Raw genomic sequence first — 16,702 nt, forward strand, 5'->3', positions numbered from 1 at the left:
AAAATGAGCCATATTTAAAATGAATTTAATTGTTGGGTCGTGCTTTATAAAAAATTATAATTGAAATGGCTGCACTGTACTCAAATTCATCAGAATCCGGAATAATTCAGATGTATTATGAATAGTCAATAGGATAATAGAATGAATCTAAGATCAAAGTGTAGAAAATAGGCTACAATATAGTAATAACTAAAAACTTGGTTCTCTATCTCTTCTATACAAATTATGAAATATACACAGGCCGTCACGTGGCTAAATGTTTGTTTACGATTGGTGAATGAGGTCCATTAGTATTAATAGACCTCTAGACCTTCTAGCTAGATCTACATATATGATAATCTAGATTTGGATCTATACTGTCTAGTTTATAGATATCTAGAATTTCTAACACATATTCATGAATATAGATCTAAGGCTACCTGGATCTGGTTATGTGGATGATGGACTGTTTGGTGGCCTTGATGATCTCTTCATGTAGTCTCAATGTAGAAGGCACCCAAAGCCACATGTTTGTATCATCAAAGATTGCATAACCATGCCTGACACAACACTCAAGCTCTGTCTATAATACAAACATGAACAATTTATTTTATTAAATGTTCAATGTTAAATGCATGTGGAAAAAAGATTTTATACTTTTAAAATTAAAATCCTAGAAAAAATATCAAAATTATTAATGATGAACAATACAAATTTTGTGATGTCAATTTAAATTAAAAAAAAACAAAAACATTCTAGGTTACTAATGAGAAATTGAAACTAATTTGAACATTTTTAACTACAACTACAAAAGTTTTAACTAAATTTGTAGATGTAGATTTTTACATACAACCTATGATGTCATTTCCTGCAGATTTCTTGTTTTGATTCATGCAAAACAAGGACTATCCTGTAAATATTCAGCTCATAAATTACTCATGTATTTAGCCAGTCAGCCAAGACTGTTGCCCAGGGTGTGGCATTCGAGGAGCCATACATGAGCTAGGTAGTTGACAAATGTAGGTGAATGACTATTCTTAAGTTGAAAGAATATGGCTGTCATTCACCTTTCTCACTTAACCTACACCCCGGGTTAGTAGTTAGTAAAAACAAGTCCGTCCGCATCGATTTGCAGTGGCATTTTATCCCATACGGTAGAAATAACTTTCTGCGAGTCACATTTGCTTCTAATTTCACTCAAAATCTCTCAGCCAAAACCAAAACTCGATCATAACCCAACATTCAATCCTAACCTCTGACTTTTAGACGAGGCAAAATCTAAACAATCCATTTACCATTTCTCGGGGTCAGTCAGAATTAGTAAGGTAAGTAACAAGTGAAAAAAACATGCACAATAATAATTTCTTTTACCAGAGAATTCTGAAAAGAAAATGGCATTATTTTATCTGGTGTAAGAGAATATTCAAAAATATTTTCTATTATATCTAGAAAACTGAAAAAAAGATGAATTGTCATATTTGCAATTATGTGAATCAACAGTTCCATATTATTATATCTGGAAAAAAAAAACAACAACACAAATATAAAAAAAATAAAATAAGTTATGGCTTTTATATAGTGCTACTTTTATGGTTATAGCCTGCTCAGAGCGCTATGGTCCAATCTCATTTGTAGACCAGTTAAAAGGGGGGGGGGGGCAGGGTATCTGGGAGGTTTTCTGTGCTGCCTTTTAGACGCTCAGTTAAACAATTCTGCTTGAATCAGTAGTCGGGTGTCGAACCTCGAGCCGCCTTCATAGGTAGCCAAACCAAGCAAAGTTCAAGCCTACTTAGCCTCTCGATCATGCTTCCGCACGCTATAACGAAGTGACACTATGCTAAACAAATGAAATAAATCAAGAAGTTGTTGACACTTGTACAGAAGTTAGACGTATTTCATTTTATGCATGTGTGTTTTAAAGGAGAAAAAGTTGTTCATTAACTTTTAGGAAGAACATTTTTACATTTCTAATAAAAAATATGCAAAGGTAAACAGGAACAAATGTATAATGTATGATCCCTTTCAGTGATTATATGAACACATAACCAATTGTCTCATAAGACTTGTTTAACATCAGGTAATAATTATATAAGAAAATACATGACACCAATTACATAAAAACTTGTTCCTTTGACAATTAAACCATTGAACAACATGTAACTTATTTTTGTCCATTTCGCATGTAATGTTAAAGAGAAACTGGGGTATAAAAGTATATCTTGGGTGCTATTGTACAATTGTTTGCTCAAATCATGTACTGTTTTATGTAATGCACAATTGTAAAACAAATTTCCTCACGGATAATAAAGATTATTATTATAAAACTGCATTTTTATACCCACAGAAACAAGATAACACAATCATAATACATCTCTCTCTTGTATGTAACAACACAGAAAAGCAAACTAAATATTTTCTCACAGGAACACTAAAAGATGGTAAAGATACTACTTAGAAGTGATAGTACATTAAGAGGAAAGAGATTGTATAAAACTACAAAATTAGTGTAAGATCAAAAGGACTAAATGACCCAATGCTGGATCTTGTTATAAATAATTACTAGCATTGTCATACAAGAGGAGGTCCAGAAGTTTAGCATTTTAAAATCAAAGTTAACGTGTTTTCTTTGGTGTTAATTGGATGCAACCATTTTGTTGATGTAGTGCAACATTTATTTTAAAACACGTATTAGCAAGTGATGTAATAAAAAGCTTTTAATTCAACAATGTATTGTGTTTGTTTAATCACACATGCCCCAGTAAGTCAACAAAGCACATGATGAACAACAAATCAACAATGTATAGTGTTTGTTTAATCACACATGCCCCAGTAAGTCAACAAAACACATGATGAACAACAAATCAACAATGTATAGTGTTTGTTTAATCACACATGCCCCAGTAAGTCAACAATGTATTGTGTTTGTTTAATCACACATGCCCCAGTAAGTCAACAATGTATTGTGTTTGTTTAATCACACGTGCCCAGTAGTCAACAAAGCACATGATATACAACATCAAGAAAATGCAAAAATATTCCATTTTAGCATTTCAAAACTCATAATTACCAAATGAATGTTGTGTGCTTTAATGCAAAAAGAGTTATGTGCATAGCACAGTGTAAATATTTAATCATACATGCCCCAATAGTCAACAAAGCAGATGATATACAACGGTAAATAAAGTTGCAAAAAAAATATTGTAATGTTAAGCATTTCAAAATGCATTATTACCTAATAAATGATGAGTGATTTAATGCAAAAGGAGTTATTTGCACAGCCCAGTGTGAATGATTAATGACACATGCCCCAGTGATCAACAAAGCACATGATATACAACATCAAGAAAATGCAAAAATATTCCATTTTAGCATTTCAAAACTAATTACCAAATGAATGTTGTGTGCTTTAATGCAAAAAGAGTTATGTGCATAACACAGTGTAAATATTTAATCACACATGCCCCAATAGTCAACAAAGCACAAGATATACCGGTACAACGGTAAATAAAGTTGCAAAAAATATTGTAAAGTTAAGAATTTCAAAACGCATTTTTACCTAATAAATGATGGGTGATTTAATGCAAAAGGAGTTATTTGCACAGCCCAGTGTGAATGATTAATGACACATGCCCCAGTGATCAACAAAGCACATGATATACAAAGGTAAATGAAAATGCAAAAAATATAGTCCAGTTTAGCATTGCAAAACTCATTGCCAAATGAATATGTGATTTATGCAAAGAGAGTTATGTGCGCATCATTGTGAATGTTTAATCACACATGCCCCAGAGGTCAACAAAACATGAAGCACAACGAAAAAAAAAATTCAAAAATATAGTCCAGCTTAGTATTTCAAAATGTATAATTACCAAATGAATGTTGTGTGCTTTTTTGCATAAAGAGTTTTAAGCGCAGCAGAAATAATATTTATGTAATCAGATGTGCCCCAGTGGTCAACAAAGCACATGATGTAGAACAGTAAATAAAATGCAAAATATTTAGTCCAGTTTAGCATTTCTAAACTCAATATTACTAAATGAATTTTGTGTGCTTAAATCCAAAAAGAGTTATGTGCATAGCACAGTGTAAATATTTAATCATACATGCCCCAATAGTCAACAAAGCAGATGATATACAACGGTAAATAAATTTGCAAAAAAATATTGTAAAGTTAAGCATTTCAAAATGCATTATTACCTAATAAATGATGAGTGATTTAATGCAAAAGGAGTTATTTGCACAGCCCAGTGTGAATGATTAATGACACATGCCCCAGTGATCAACAAAGCACATGATATACAAAGGTAAATGAAAATGCAAAAAATATAGTCCAGTTTAGCATTTCAAAACTCATTATTGCCAAATGAATATGTGATTTAAGGCAAAGAGAGTTATGTGCGCATCATTGTGAATGTTTATTCACACATGCCCCAGAGGTCAACAAGCACATGAAGCATAACGAAAAAAAAATTCAAAAATATAGTCCAGCTTAGTATTTCAAAATGTATAAATACCAAATGAATGTTGTGTGCTTTAATGCATAAATAGTTTTGTGCGTAGCAGAGTGAATATTTATGTAATCACATGTGCCCCAGTGGTCAACAAAGCACATGATGTAGAACAGTAAATAAATGCAAAATATTTAGTCCAGTTTAGCATTTCTAAACTCATTACTAAATGAATTTTATGGGCTTAAATCCAAAAAGAGTTATGTGCACAGTATAGTATGAATGTGGAATGATGTAAACGCATGTTGAAAGAGTAAGAAAAAAAAAATGGAGTAATTGTAAACAAGATTATCATGAACATTAAAGTGCTGATAATCTATTAATTGTTTTGTTTTGGTTAATAATTAAAATAGTCACATCTGCGTGCAACATATGTTGTTCAACATAAAAGTAAAACCCTGGTAATTGATTTCCTGTCAACAGTAATTCTAGACAAAAGTCCAGGTCTAGGAACAATACTATTGGTAATAGACAATGGTGGATGAGGCTGAGGTAGCAGTGTTGAGGGATAAGGGGATGTTGTTGGATCTGGATGGATGGAACTAAGGAAATATGTTCACATAAGGTTGATGCAGAGAGAGATTAGTGATGGAGAGGAAAAAGGAAAGACAAGCCAAGGAAAAAGAAAAAAGGAGAGATTAGCCATGAATAGAAAACAAGCAAAATACAAAACATACTTTTGAAGAACAAAACTAAGGTTATATAAGGTGCAGTGGTATCAGTTTGGATAAGTCATGTAACTAAATTTGCTATTGTAAACAAGATTATAGACCTATTCGTTGAGCCAATATTAAAGTGTTCATAATCTACTATTGATGGGTCTGTTTTGGTGTAGGGTTAAAGAGTCTCATCTGCTCGTAACAAAGAGGGAACATCATTGATAATACAGATAAAGTAAAGTGAACTCTAAATCATGGTTATAAAATAAGTGTAGTCACTCAATGTGTCTGTTCTATTCAAGTGAATGTTTCTTGTAATCACAACAAATTTCCATAAGGATCAATAAAACAGTTTTAGCATTAGTCTAAGAAATCTATTAGCTATGGCATTTTATCAAACTAAATACAATATATCACAGAAGTATAAAGCGCAGTCCACATGTGTACAACAGGGTATATCAATTATATGCATAGTAAAATTCTATAGATTTGAGATTTGAATTAAAGTATAAAGAAGGCGAAATCATTCAAATGTATGATTATGTTTAAGTTTTTTTGTTTTAGTTTTAAATATACTGCTCATTGTATTCTTTGTTATTAATGCTAACAAATTACTATTCCAAGACCTCAAACTAATTATTACAAGACCCAATTGTGTATGTTAAAATATTACAGAATAGCAAATTAAAGAACATTAGAAAATACAAAAAACATGCATATATGTAGCCCTGCCGGACCAAGTAAAACAAAGGACCTTTGGGCCATGAGGCCTTTATCAGCTACAAAACAAAACAAAAAAAACAAACAATTAACACAAAATAGTCTTTAAGTTAACTTATCTGTCTGATGTTGTTCTCTATCGAGGTAGAAAAGAAATGATCTCTTCTTTTCTCTTCTGCCTCACCTCACCTCCGAAATGTTTTAGAATAATTAATTGTAGTTTCGAAACAGGTGATATTTTGAATTAATTCCTACTTTATATTCATTTTTTATTAGTCATTAACAAAAATGCTACTGTAGGGATCTAACCAATGACATTTGTTTTATTAGTGCAAAGGTCTGTCAAGTTCACCACCCAGCCATTGTTTACTTGGTGCGAAATATTAGCTTAAAGACATTTTTCCAACCAACATCCAACTTTAAATTCCAATCTATAAAGAAAGTGTAATCAAAATTGTTTACAAAAATAAAAAATTACAAGATCAGCTAAAAATCAGTCAGTATGCAGAGTAACAGTAACAATTACTTAGGTTCTTTAAAGTACCTAAGAAATTTAATTTAAAAAACTACTTGCCAAAAAACATTGCGAGGGATTTCCAGAAAAAAGCTAGGTGTTTCTGTAAATCTTCTTTCTTCCACACAACTACATCAGCTAAAAATAAAAAAGGGACAGTATGCAGATTAACAGAAACAAAAAATTGTTCTAGATTATAAATATCTTATAAATACAATTTGAAAACAACTTACCGAAATATATAGAAAGGGATTTCCAGCATTGGTTTCCAAGGTAGAGGTTTCTGTAAGTCTTGCCATAATTCTTTCAAGGGGTTTCTATCATCAGATTTCTAGCATCTGGCAAGGGATTTCTGTAAATCTTTTCTTTCTTCCACACAAATACATCAGGTGAAAATAAAAAAGGGACAGTATGCAGATCAACAGAAACAAAAAAATGTTCTAGATTATTAATATCTTATAAATACAATTTGAAAACTACTTGCCGAAATATATAGAAAGGGATTTCCAGCATTGGTTTCTGAGGTAGAGGTTTCTGTAAGTCTTGCCAAAACTTCTCTCAAGGGAGTTCCATCATCAGATTTCTAGCATCTGGCAAGGGATTTCTGTAAATCTTTTCTTTCTTCCACAGAAATACATCAGCTGAAAATAAAAAAGGGACAGTATGCAGATCAACAGAAACAAAAAATTGTTCTAGATTATTAATATCTTATAAATTTGATTTGAAAACTACTTGCCGAAATATATAGAAAGGGATTTCCAGCATTGGTTTCTGAGGTAGAGGTTTCTGTAAGTCTTGCCAAAACTTCTTTCAAGGGTTTTCCATCAGATTTCTAGCATCCGGCAAGGGATTTCTGTAAATCTATGTTCATTCTTCCACACAAATACATCAGCTGAAAATAAAAAAGGTACAGTATGCAGACTAACAGAAACAAAAGGTTGTTCTAGATTTTTAATATCTTATCAATTCAATTTGAAAAAACTACTTGCCAAAATATATAGTAAGGGATTTCCAGCATTGGTTTCCATGGTAGAGGTAGTCTTGCCAAAACTTCTTTCAAGGGATTTCCATCATCAGATTTCTAGCATCTGGCAAGGGATTTCTGTAAATCTTTTCTTTCTTCCACACAAATACATCAGCTGAAAATAAAAAAGGTACAGTATGCAGACTAACAGAAACAAAAAATTGTTCTAGATTTTTAATATCTTATAAATTCAATAAAAAAAAACTACTTGCCAAAATATATAGTAAGGGATTTCCAGCATTGGTTTCCAAAGTAGAGGTTTCTGTAAGTCTTGCCAAAATTTCTTTCAAGGGATTTCCAGCATTGGCTTCTGAGGTAGAGGTTTCTGTAAGTCTTGCCAAAACTTCTCTCAAGGGTTTTCCATCATCAGATTTCTAGCATCTGGCAAGGGATTTCTGTAAATCTTTTCTTTCTTCCACACAAATACATCAGCTGAAAATAAAAAAGGTACAGTATGCAGACTAACAGAAACAAAAAGTTGTTCTAGATTTTTAATATCTTATCAATTCAATTTGAAAAAACTACTTGCCAAAATATATAGCAAGTGATTTCCAGCATTGGTTTCTGAGGAAGAGGTTTCTGTAAGTCTTGCCTAAACTTCTATCAAGGGAGTTCCATCATCAGATTTCTAGCATCTGGCAAGGGATTTCTGTAAATCTTTTCTTTCTTCCACACAAATACATCAGCTGAAAAAAAAAAAGGGACAGTATGCAGACTAACAGAAACAAAAAGTTCTAGATTATTAATATCTTATAAATTTAATTTGAAAACTACTTGCCAAAGTATATAGAAAGGGATTTCCAGCATTGGTTTCTGAGGTAGAGGTTTCTGTAAGTCTTGCCAAAACTTCTCTCAAGGGATTTCCATCATCAGATTTCTAGCATCTGGCAAGGGATTTCTGTAAATCTTTTCTTTCTTCCACACAAATACATCAGCTGAAAATAAAAAAGGTACAGTATGCAGACTAACAGAGACAAAAAATTGTTCTAGATTATTAATATCTTATAAATACAATTTAAAAAACTACTTGCCAAAATATATAGTAAGGGATTTCCAGCATAGGTTTCTGAGGTAGAGGTAGTCTTGCCAAAATTTCTTTCAAGGGATTTCCATCATCAGATTTCTAGCATCTGGCAAGGGATTTCTGTAAATCTTTTCTTTCTTCCACACAAATACATCAGCTGAAAATAAAAAAGGGGCAGAATGCAGACTAACAGAAACAAAAAAATGTTCTAGATTATTAATATCTTATAAATTCAATTTGAAAAAAATAATTGCCAAAATATATAGCAAGGGATTTCCAGAATTGGTTTCTGAGGTAGAGGTTTCTGTAAGTCTTGCCAAAACTTCTCTCAAGGGATCTCCAGCATCAGATTTCTTGCATCCGGCAAGGGATTTCTGTAAATCTATGTTCATTCTTCCACACAAATACATCAGCTGAAAATAAAAAAGGTACAGTATGCAGACTAACAGAAACAAAAGGTTGTTCTAGATTTTTAATATCTTATCAATTCAATTTGAAAAAACTACTTGCCAAAATATATAGTAAGGGATTTCCAGCATTGGTTTCCATGGTAGAGGTAGTCTTGCCAAAATTTCTTTCAAGGGATTTCCATCATCAGATTTCTAGCATCTGGCAAGGGATTTCTGTAAATCTTTTCTTTCTTCCACACAAATACATCAGCTGAAAATAAATAAGGGACAGAATGCAGACTAACAGAAACAAAAAAAATGTTCTAGATTATTAATATCTTATAAATTCAATTTGAAAACTACTTGCCGAAATATATAGCAAGTGATTTCCAGCATTGGTTTCCGAGGTAGAGGTTTCTGTAAGTCTTGCCAAAACTTCTCTCAAGGGATTTCCATCATCAGATTTCTAGCATCTGGCAAGGGATTTCTGTAAATCTTTTCTTTCTTCCACACAAATACATCAGCTGAAAATAAAAAAGGGACAGTATGCAGACTAACAGAAACAAAAAATTGTTCTAGATTTTTAATATCTTATAAATTCAATAAAAAAAAACTACTTGCCAAAATATATAGTAAGGGATTTCCAGCATTGGTTTCCAAAGTAGAGGTTTCTGTAAGTCTTGCCAAAATTTCTTTCAAGGGATTTCCAGCATTGGCTTCTGAGGTAGAGGTTTCTGTAAGTCTTGCCAAAACTTCTCTCAAGGGTTTTCCATCATCAGATTTCTAGCATCTGGCAAGGGATTTCTGTAAATCTTTTCTTTCTTCAACAGAAATACATCAGCTGAAAATAAAAAAGGGACAGAATGCAGACTAACAGAAAAAAAAAGTTCTAGATTATTAATATCTTATAAATTTAATTTGAAAACTACTTGCCAAAGTATATAGAAAGGGATTTCCAGCATTGGTTTCTGAGGTAGAGGTTTCTGTAAGTCTTGCCAAAACTTCTCTCAAGGGATTTCCATCATCAGATTTCTAGCATCTGGCAAGGGATTTCTGTAAATCTTTTCTTTCTTCCACAGAAATACATCAGCTGAAAATAAAAAAGGGACAGAATGCAGACTAACAGAAACAAAAAAAATGTTCTAGATTATTAATATCTTATAACTTCAATTTGAAAACTACTTGCCGAAATATATAGCAAGTGATTTCCAGCATTGGTTTCCGAGGTAGAGGTTTCTGTAAGTCTTGCCAAAACTTCTCTCAAGGGATTTCCATCATCAGATTTCTAGCATCTGGCAAGGGATTTCTGTAAATCTTTTCTTTCTTCCACACAAATACATCAGCTGAAAAAAAAAAAGGGACAGTATGCAGACTAACAGAAACAAAAAGTTCTAGATTATTAATATCTTATAAATTTAATTTGAAAACTACTTGCCAAAGTATATAGAAAGGGATTTCCAGCATTGGTTTCTGAGGTAGAGGTTTCTGTAAGTCTTGCCAAAACTTCTCTCAAGGGATTTCCATCATCAGATTTCTAGCATCTGGCAAGGGATTTCTGTAAATCTTTTCTTTCTTCCACACAAATACATCAGCTGAAAATAAAAAAGGGACAGTATGCAGACTAACAGAAACAAAAAGTTCTAGATTATTAATATCTTATAAATTTAATTTGAAAACTACTTGCCAAAGTATATAGAAAGGGATTTCCAGCATTGGTTTCTGAGGTAGAGGTTTCTGTAAGTCTTGCCAAAACTTCTCTCAAGGGATCTCCAGCATCAGATTTCTTGCATCCAGCAAGGGATTTCTGTAAATCTATGTTCATTCTTCCACACAAATACATCAGCTGAAAATAAAAAAGGTACAGTATGCAGACTAACAGAAACAAAAGGTTGTTCTAGATTTTTAATATCTTATCAATTCAATTTGAAAAAACTACTTGCCAAAATATATAGTAAGGGATTTCCAGCATTGGTTTCCATGGTAGAGGTAGTCTTGCCAAAATTTCTTTCAAGGGATTTCCATCATCAGATTTCTAGCATCTGGCAAGGGATTTCTGTAAATCTTTTCTTTCTTCCACACAAATACATCAGCTGAAAATAAATAAGGGACAGAATGCAGACTAACAGAAACAAAAAAAATGTTCTAGATTATTAATATCTTATAAATTCAATTTGAAAACTACTTGCCGAAATATATAGCAAGTGATTTCCAGCATTGGTTTCCGAGGTAGTGGTTTCTGTAAGTCTTGCCAAAACTTCTCTCAAGGGATTTCCATCATCAGATTTCTAGCATCTGGCAAGGGATTTCTGTAAATCTTTTCTTTCTTCCACACAAATACATCAGCTGAAAATAAAAAAGGGACAGTATGCAGACTAACAGAAACAAAAAATTGTTCTAGATTTTTAATATCTTATAAATTCAATAAAAAAAAACTACTTGCCAAAATATATAGTAAGGGATTTCCAGCATTGGTTTCCAAAGTAGAGGTTTCTGTAAGTCTTGCCAAAATTTCTTTCAAGGGATTTCCAGCATTGGCTTCTGAGGTAGAGGTTTCTGTAAGTCTTGCCAAAACTTCTCTCAAGGGATTTCCATCATCAGATTTCTAGCATCTGGCAAGGGATTTCTGTAAATCTTTTCTTTCTTCCACAGAAATACATCAGCTGAAAATAAAAAAGGGACAGAATGCAGACTAACAGAAACAAAAAGTTCTAGATTATTAATATCTTATAAATTTAATTTGAAAACTACTTGCCAAAGTATATAGAAAGGGATTTCCAGCATTGGTTTCTGAGGTAGAGGTTTCTGTAAGTCTTGCCAAAACTTCTCTCAAGGGATTTCCATCATCAGATTTCTAGCATCTGGCAAGGGATTTCTGTAAATCTTTCTTCCACAGAAATACATCAGCTGAAAATAAAAAAGGGACAGTATGCAGACTAACAGAGACAAAAAATTGTTCTAGATTATTAATATCTTATAAATACAATTTAAAAAACTACTTGCCAAAATATATAGTAAGGGATTTCCAGCATAGGTTTCTGAGGTAGAGGTAGTCTTGCCAAAATTTCTTTCAAGGGATTTCCATCATCAGATTTCTAGCATCTGGCAAGGGATTTCTGTAAATCTTTTCTTTCTTCCACACAAATACATCAGCTGAAAATAAAAAAGGTACAGTATGCAGACTAACAGAAACAAAAAGTTGTTCTAGATTTTTAATATCTTATCAATTCAATTTGAAAAAACTACTTGCCAAAATATATAGTAAGGGATTTCCAGCATTGGTTTCTGAGGTAGAGGTTTCTGTAAGTCTTGCCAAAACTTCTCTCAAGGGAGTTCCATCATCAGATTTCTAGCATCTGGCAAGGGATTTCTGTAAATCTTTTCTTTCTTCCACACAAATACATCAGCTGAAAATAAAAAAGGGGCAGAATGCAGACTAACAGAAACAAAAAAATGTTCTAGATTATTAATATCTTATAAATTCAATTTGAAAACTACTTGCCAAAATATATAGCAAGCGATTTCCAGAATTAGTTTCTGAGGTAGAGGTTTCTGTAAGTCTTGCCAAAACTTCTCTCAAGGGATCTCCAGCATCAGATTTCTTGCGTCCGGCAAGGGATTTCTGTAAATCTATGTTCATTCTTCCACACAAATACATCACCTGAAAATAAAAAAGGTACAGTATGCAGACTAACAGAAACAAAAGGTTGTTCTAGATTTTTAATATCTTATCAATTCAATTTGAAAAAACTACTTGCCAAAATATATAGTAAGGGATTTCCAGCATTGGTTTCCATGGTAGAGGTAGTCTTGCCAAAATTTCTTTCAAGGGATTTCCATCATCAGATTTCTAGCATCTGGCAAGGGATTTCTGTAAATCTTTTCTTTCTTCCACACAAATACATCAGCTGAAAATAAAAAAGGGACAGAATGCAGACTAACAGAAACAAAAAAAATGTTCTAGATTATTAATATCTTATAACTTCAATTTGAAAACTACTTGCCGAAATATATAGCAAGTGATTTCCAGCATTGGTTTCCGAGGTAGAGGTTTCTGTAAGTCTTGCCAAAACTTCTTTCAAGGGATTTCCATCATCAGATTTCTAGCATCTGGCAAGGGATTTCTGTAAATCTTTTCTTTCTTCCACACAAATACATCAGCTGAAAATAAAAAAGGTACAGTATGCAGACTAACAGAAACAAAAAATTGTTCTAGATTTTTAATATCTTATAAATTCAATAAAAAAAAAACTACTTGCCAAAATATATAGTAAGGGATTTCCAGCATTGGTTTCCAAAGTAGAGGTTTCTGTAAGTCTTGCCAAAATTTCTTTCAAGGGATTTCCAGCATTGGCTTCTGAGGTAGAGGTTTCTGTAAGTCTTGCCAAAACTTCTCTCAAGGGTTTTCCATCATCAGATTTCTAGCATCTGGCAAGGGATTTCTGTAAATCTTTTCTTTCTTCCACACAAATACATCAGCTGAAAATAAAAAAGGTACAGTATGCAGACTAACAGAAACAAAAAGTTGTTCTAGATTTTTAATATCTTATCAATTCAATTTGAAAAAACTACTTGCCAAAATATATAGCAAGTGATTTCCAGCATTGGTTTCTGAGGTAGAGGTTTCTGTAAGTCTTGCCAAAACTTCTCTCAAGGGATTTCCATCATCAGATTTCTAGCATCTGGCAAGGGATTTCTGTAAATCTTTTCTTTCTTCCACAGAAATACATCAGCTGAAAATAAAAAAGGGACAGAATGCAGACTAACAGAAACAAAAAGTTCTAGATTATTAATATCTTATAAATTTAATTTGAAAACTACTTGCCAAAGTATATAGAAAGGGATTTCCAGCATTGGTTTCTGAGGTAGAGGTTTCTGTAAGTCTTGCCAAAACTTCTCTCAAGGGATTTCCATCATCAGATTTCTAGCATCTGGCAAGGGATTTCTGTAAATCTTTTCTTTCTTCCACAGAAATACATCAGCTGAAAATAAAAAAGGGACAGAATGCAGACTAACAGAAACAAAAAGTTCTAGATTATTAATATCTTATAAATTTAATTTGAAAACTACTTGCCAAAGTATATAGAAAGGGATTTCCAGCATTGGTTTCTGAGGTAGAGGTTTCTGTAAGTCTTGCCAAAACTTCTCTCAAGGGATTTCCATCATCAGATTTCTAGCATCTGGCAAGGGATTTCTGTAAATCTTTCTTCCACAGAAATACATCAGCTGAAAATAAAAAAGGGACAGTATGCAGACTAACAGAGACAAAAAATTGTTCTAGATTATTAATATCTTATAAATACAATTTAAAAAACTACTTGCCAAAATATATAGTAAGGGATTTCCAGCATAGGTTTCTGAGGTAGAGGTAGTCTTGCCAAAATTTCTTTCAAGGGATTTCCATCATCAGATTTCTAGCATCTGGCAAGGGATTTCTGTAAATCTTTTCTTTCTTCCACACAAATACATCAGCTGAAAATAAAAAAGGGACAGAATGCAGACTAACAGAAACAAAAAAAATGTTCTAGATTATTAATATCTTATAACTTCAATTTGAAAACTACTTGCCGAAATATATAGCAAGTGATTTCCAGCATTGGTTTCCGAGGTAGAGGTTTCTGTAAGTCTTGCCAAAACTTCTTTCAAGGGATTTCCATCATCAGATTTCTAGCATCTGGCAAGGGATTTCTGTAAATCTTTTCTTTCTTCCACACAAATACATCAGCTGAAAATAAAAAAGGTACAGTATGCAGACTAACAGAAACAAAAAATTGTTCTAGATTTTTAATATCTTATAAATTCAATAAAAAAAAACTACTTGCCAAAATATATAGTAAGGGATTTCCAGCATTGGTTTCCAAAGTAGAGGTTTCTGTAAGTCTTGCCAAAATTTCTTTCAAGGGATTTCCAGCATTGGCTTCTGAGGTAGAGGTTTCTGTAAGTCTTGCCAAAACTTCTCTCAAGGGTTTTCCATCATCAGATTTCTAGCATCTGGCAAGGGATTTCTGTAAATCTTTTCTTTCTTCCACACAAATACATCAGCTGAAAATAAAAAAGGTACAGTATGCAGACTAACAGAAACAAAAAGTTGTTCTAGATTTTTAATATCTTATCAATTCAATTTGAAAAAACTACTTGCCAAAATATATAGCAAGTGATTTCCAGCATTGGTTTCTGAGGTAGAGGTTTCTGTAAGTCTTGCCAAAACTTCTCTCAAGGGATTTCCATCATCAGATTTCTAGCATCTGGCAAGGGATTTCTGTAAATCTTTTCTTTCTTCCACAGAAATACATCAGCTGAAAATAAAAAAGGGACAGAATGCAGACTAACAGAAACAAAAAGTTCTAGATTATTAATATCTTATAAATTTAATTTGAAAACTACTTGCCAAAGTATATAGAAAGGGATTTCCAGCATTGGTTTCTGAGGTAGATGTTTCTGTAAGTCTTGCCAAAACTTCTCTCAAGGGATTTCCATCATCAGATTTCTAGCATCTGGCAAGGGATTTCTGTAAATCTTTTCTTTCTTCCACAGAAATACATCAGCTGAAAATAAAAAAGGGACAGAATGCAGACTAACAGAAACAAAAAGTTCTAGATTATTAATATCTTATAAATTTAATTTGAAAACTACTTGCCAAAGTATATAGAAAGGGATTTCCAGCATTGGTTTCTGAGGTAGAGGTTTCTGTAAGTCTTGCCAAAACTTCTCTCAAGGGATTTCCATCATCAGATTTCTAGCATCTGGCAAGGGATTTCTGTAAATCTTTCTTCCACAGAAATACATCAGCTGAAAATAAAAAAGGGACAGTATGCAGACTAACAGAGACTAAAAATTGTTCTAGATTATTAATATCTTATAAATACAATTTAAAAAACTACTTGCCAAAATATATAGTAAGGGATTTCCAGCATAGGTTTCTGAGGTAGAGGTAGTCTTGCCAAAATTTCTTTCAAGGGATTTCCATCATCAGATTTCTAGCATCTGGCAAGGGATTTCTGTAAATCTTTTCTTTCTTCCACACAAATACATCAGCTGAAAATAAAAAAGGTACAGTATGCAGACTAACAGAAACAAAAAGTTGTTCTAGATTTTTAATATCTTATCAATTCAATTTGAAAAAACTACTTGCCAAAATATATAGTAAGGGATTTCCAGCATTGGTTTCTGAGGTAGAGGTTTCTGTAAGTCTTGCCAAAACTTCTCTCAAGGGAGTTCCATCATCAGATTTCTAGCATCTGGCAAGGGATTTCTGTAAATCTTTTCTTTCTTCCACACAAATACATCAGCTGAAAATAAAAAAGGGGCAGAATGCAGACTAACAGAAACAAAAAAATGTTCTAGATTATTAATATCTTATAAATTCAATTTGAAAACTACTTGCCAAAATATATAGCAAGCGATTTCCAGAATTAGTTTCTGAGGTAGAGGTTTCTGTAAGTCTTGCCAAAACTTCTCTCAAGGGATCTCCAGCATCAGATTTCTTGCGTCCGGCAAGGGATTTCTGTAAATCTATGTTCATTCTTCCACACAAATACATCAGCTGAAAATAAAAAAGGTACAGTATGCAGACTAACAGAAACAAAAGGTTGTTCTAGATTTTTAATATCTTATCAATTCAATTTGAAAAAACTACTTGCCAAAATATATAGTAAGGGATTTCCAGCATTGGTTTCCATGGTAGAGGTAGTCTTGCCAAAATTTCTTTCAAGGGATTTCCATCATCAGATTTCTAGCATCTGGCAAGGGATTTCTGTAAATCTTTTCTTTCTTCCACACAAATAAATCAGCTGAAAATAAAAAAGGGACAGAATGCAGAGTAACAGAAACAAAAAAAATGTTCTAGATTATTAATATCTTATAACTTCAATTTTAAAACTACTTGCCG

At 32.6% G+C, this 16,702-nt stretch overlaps 1 long non-coding RNA gene across 3 annotated transcripts in view; it reads right to left on the bottom strand.

Annotated features, from left to right (window-relative positions):
- LOC129923150 (uncharacterized) overlaps positions 1-16,702 on the bottom strand; it is a 48,813-nt gene that overhangs the window by 1,263 nt on the left and 30,848 nt on the right. The window contains exons 1-2 of one of the 3 annotated variants that reach the window (XR_008775097.1): positions 830-1,336; positions 420-562 (exon numbers count right to left, since the gene is read on the bottom strand). This is a non-coding gene — a long non-coding RNA (uncharacterized LOC129923150). Of the gene's footprint in view, positions 1-419; positions 797-829; positions 1,337-16,702 lie in introns of those variants that run through there. The other 2 variants (XR_008775096.1, XR_008775095.1) reach the window with 2 other exon arrangements.

Source organism: Biomphalaria glabrata, chromosome 15 (genome assembly GCF_947242115.1).
Source record: "Biomphalaria glabrata chromosome 15, xgBioGlab47.1, whole genome shotgun sequence".
In the NCBI taxonomy this organism is placed as follows: domain Eukaryota; kingdom Metazoa; phylum Mollusca; class Gastropoda; family Planorbidae; genus Biomphalaria; species Biomphalaria glabrata.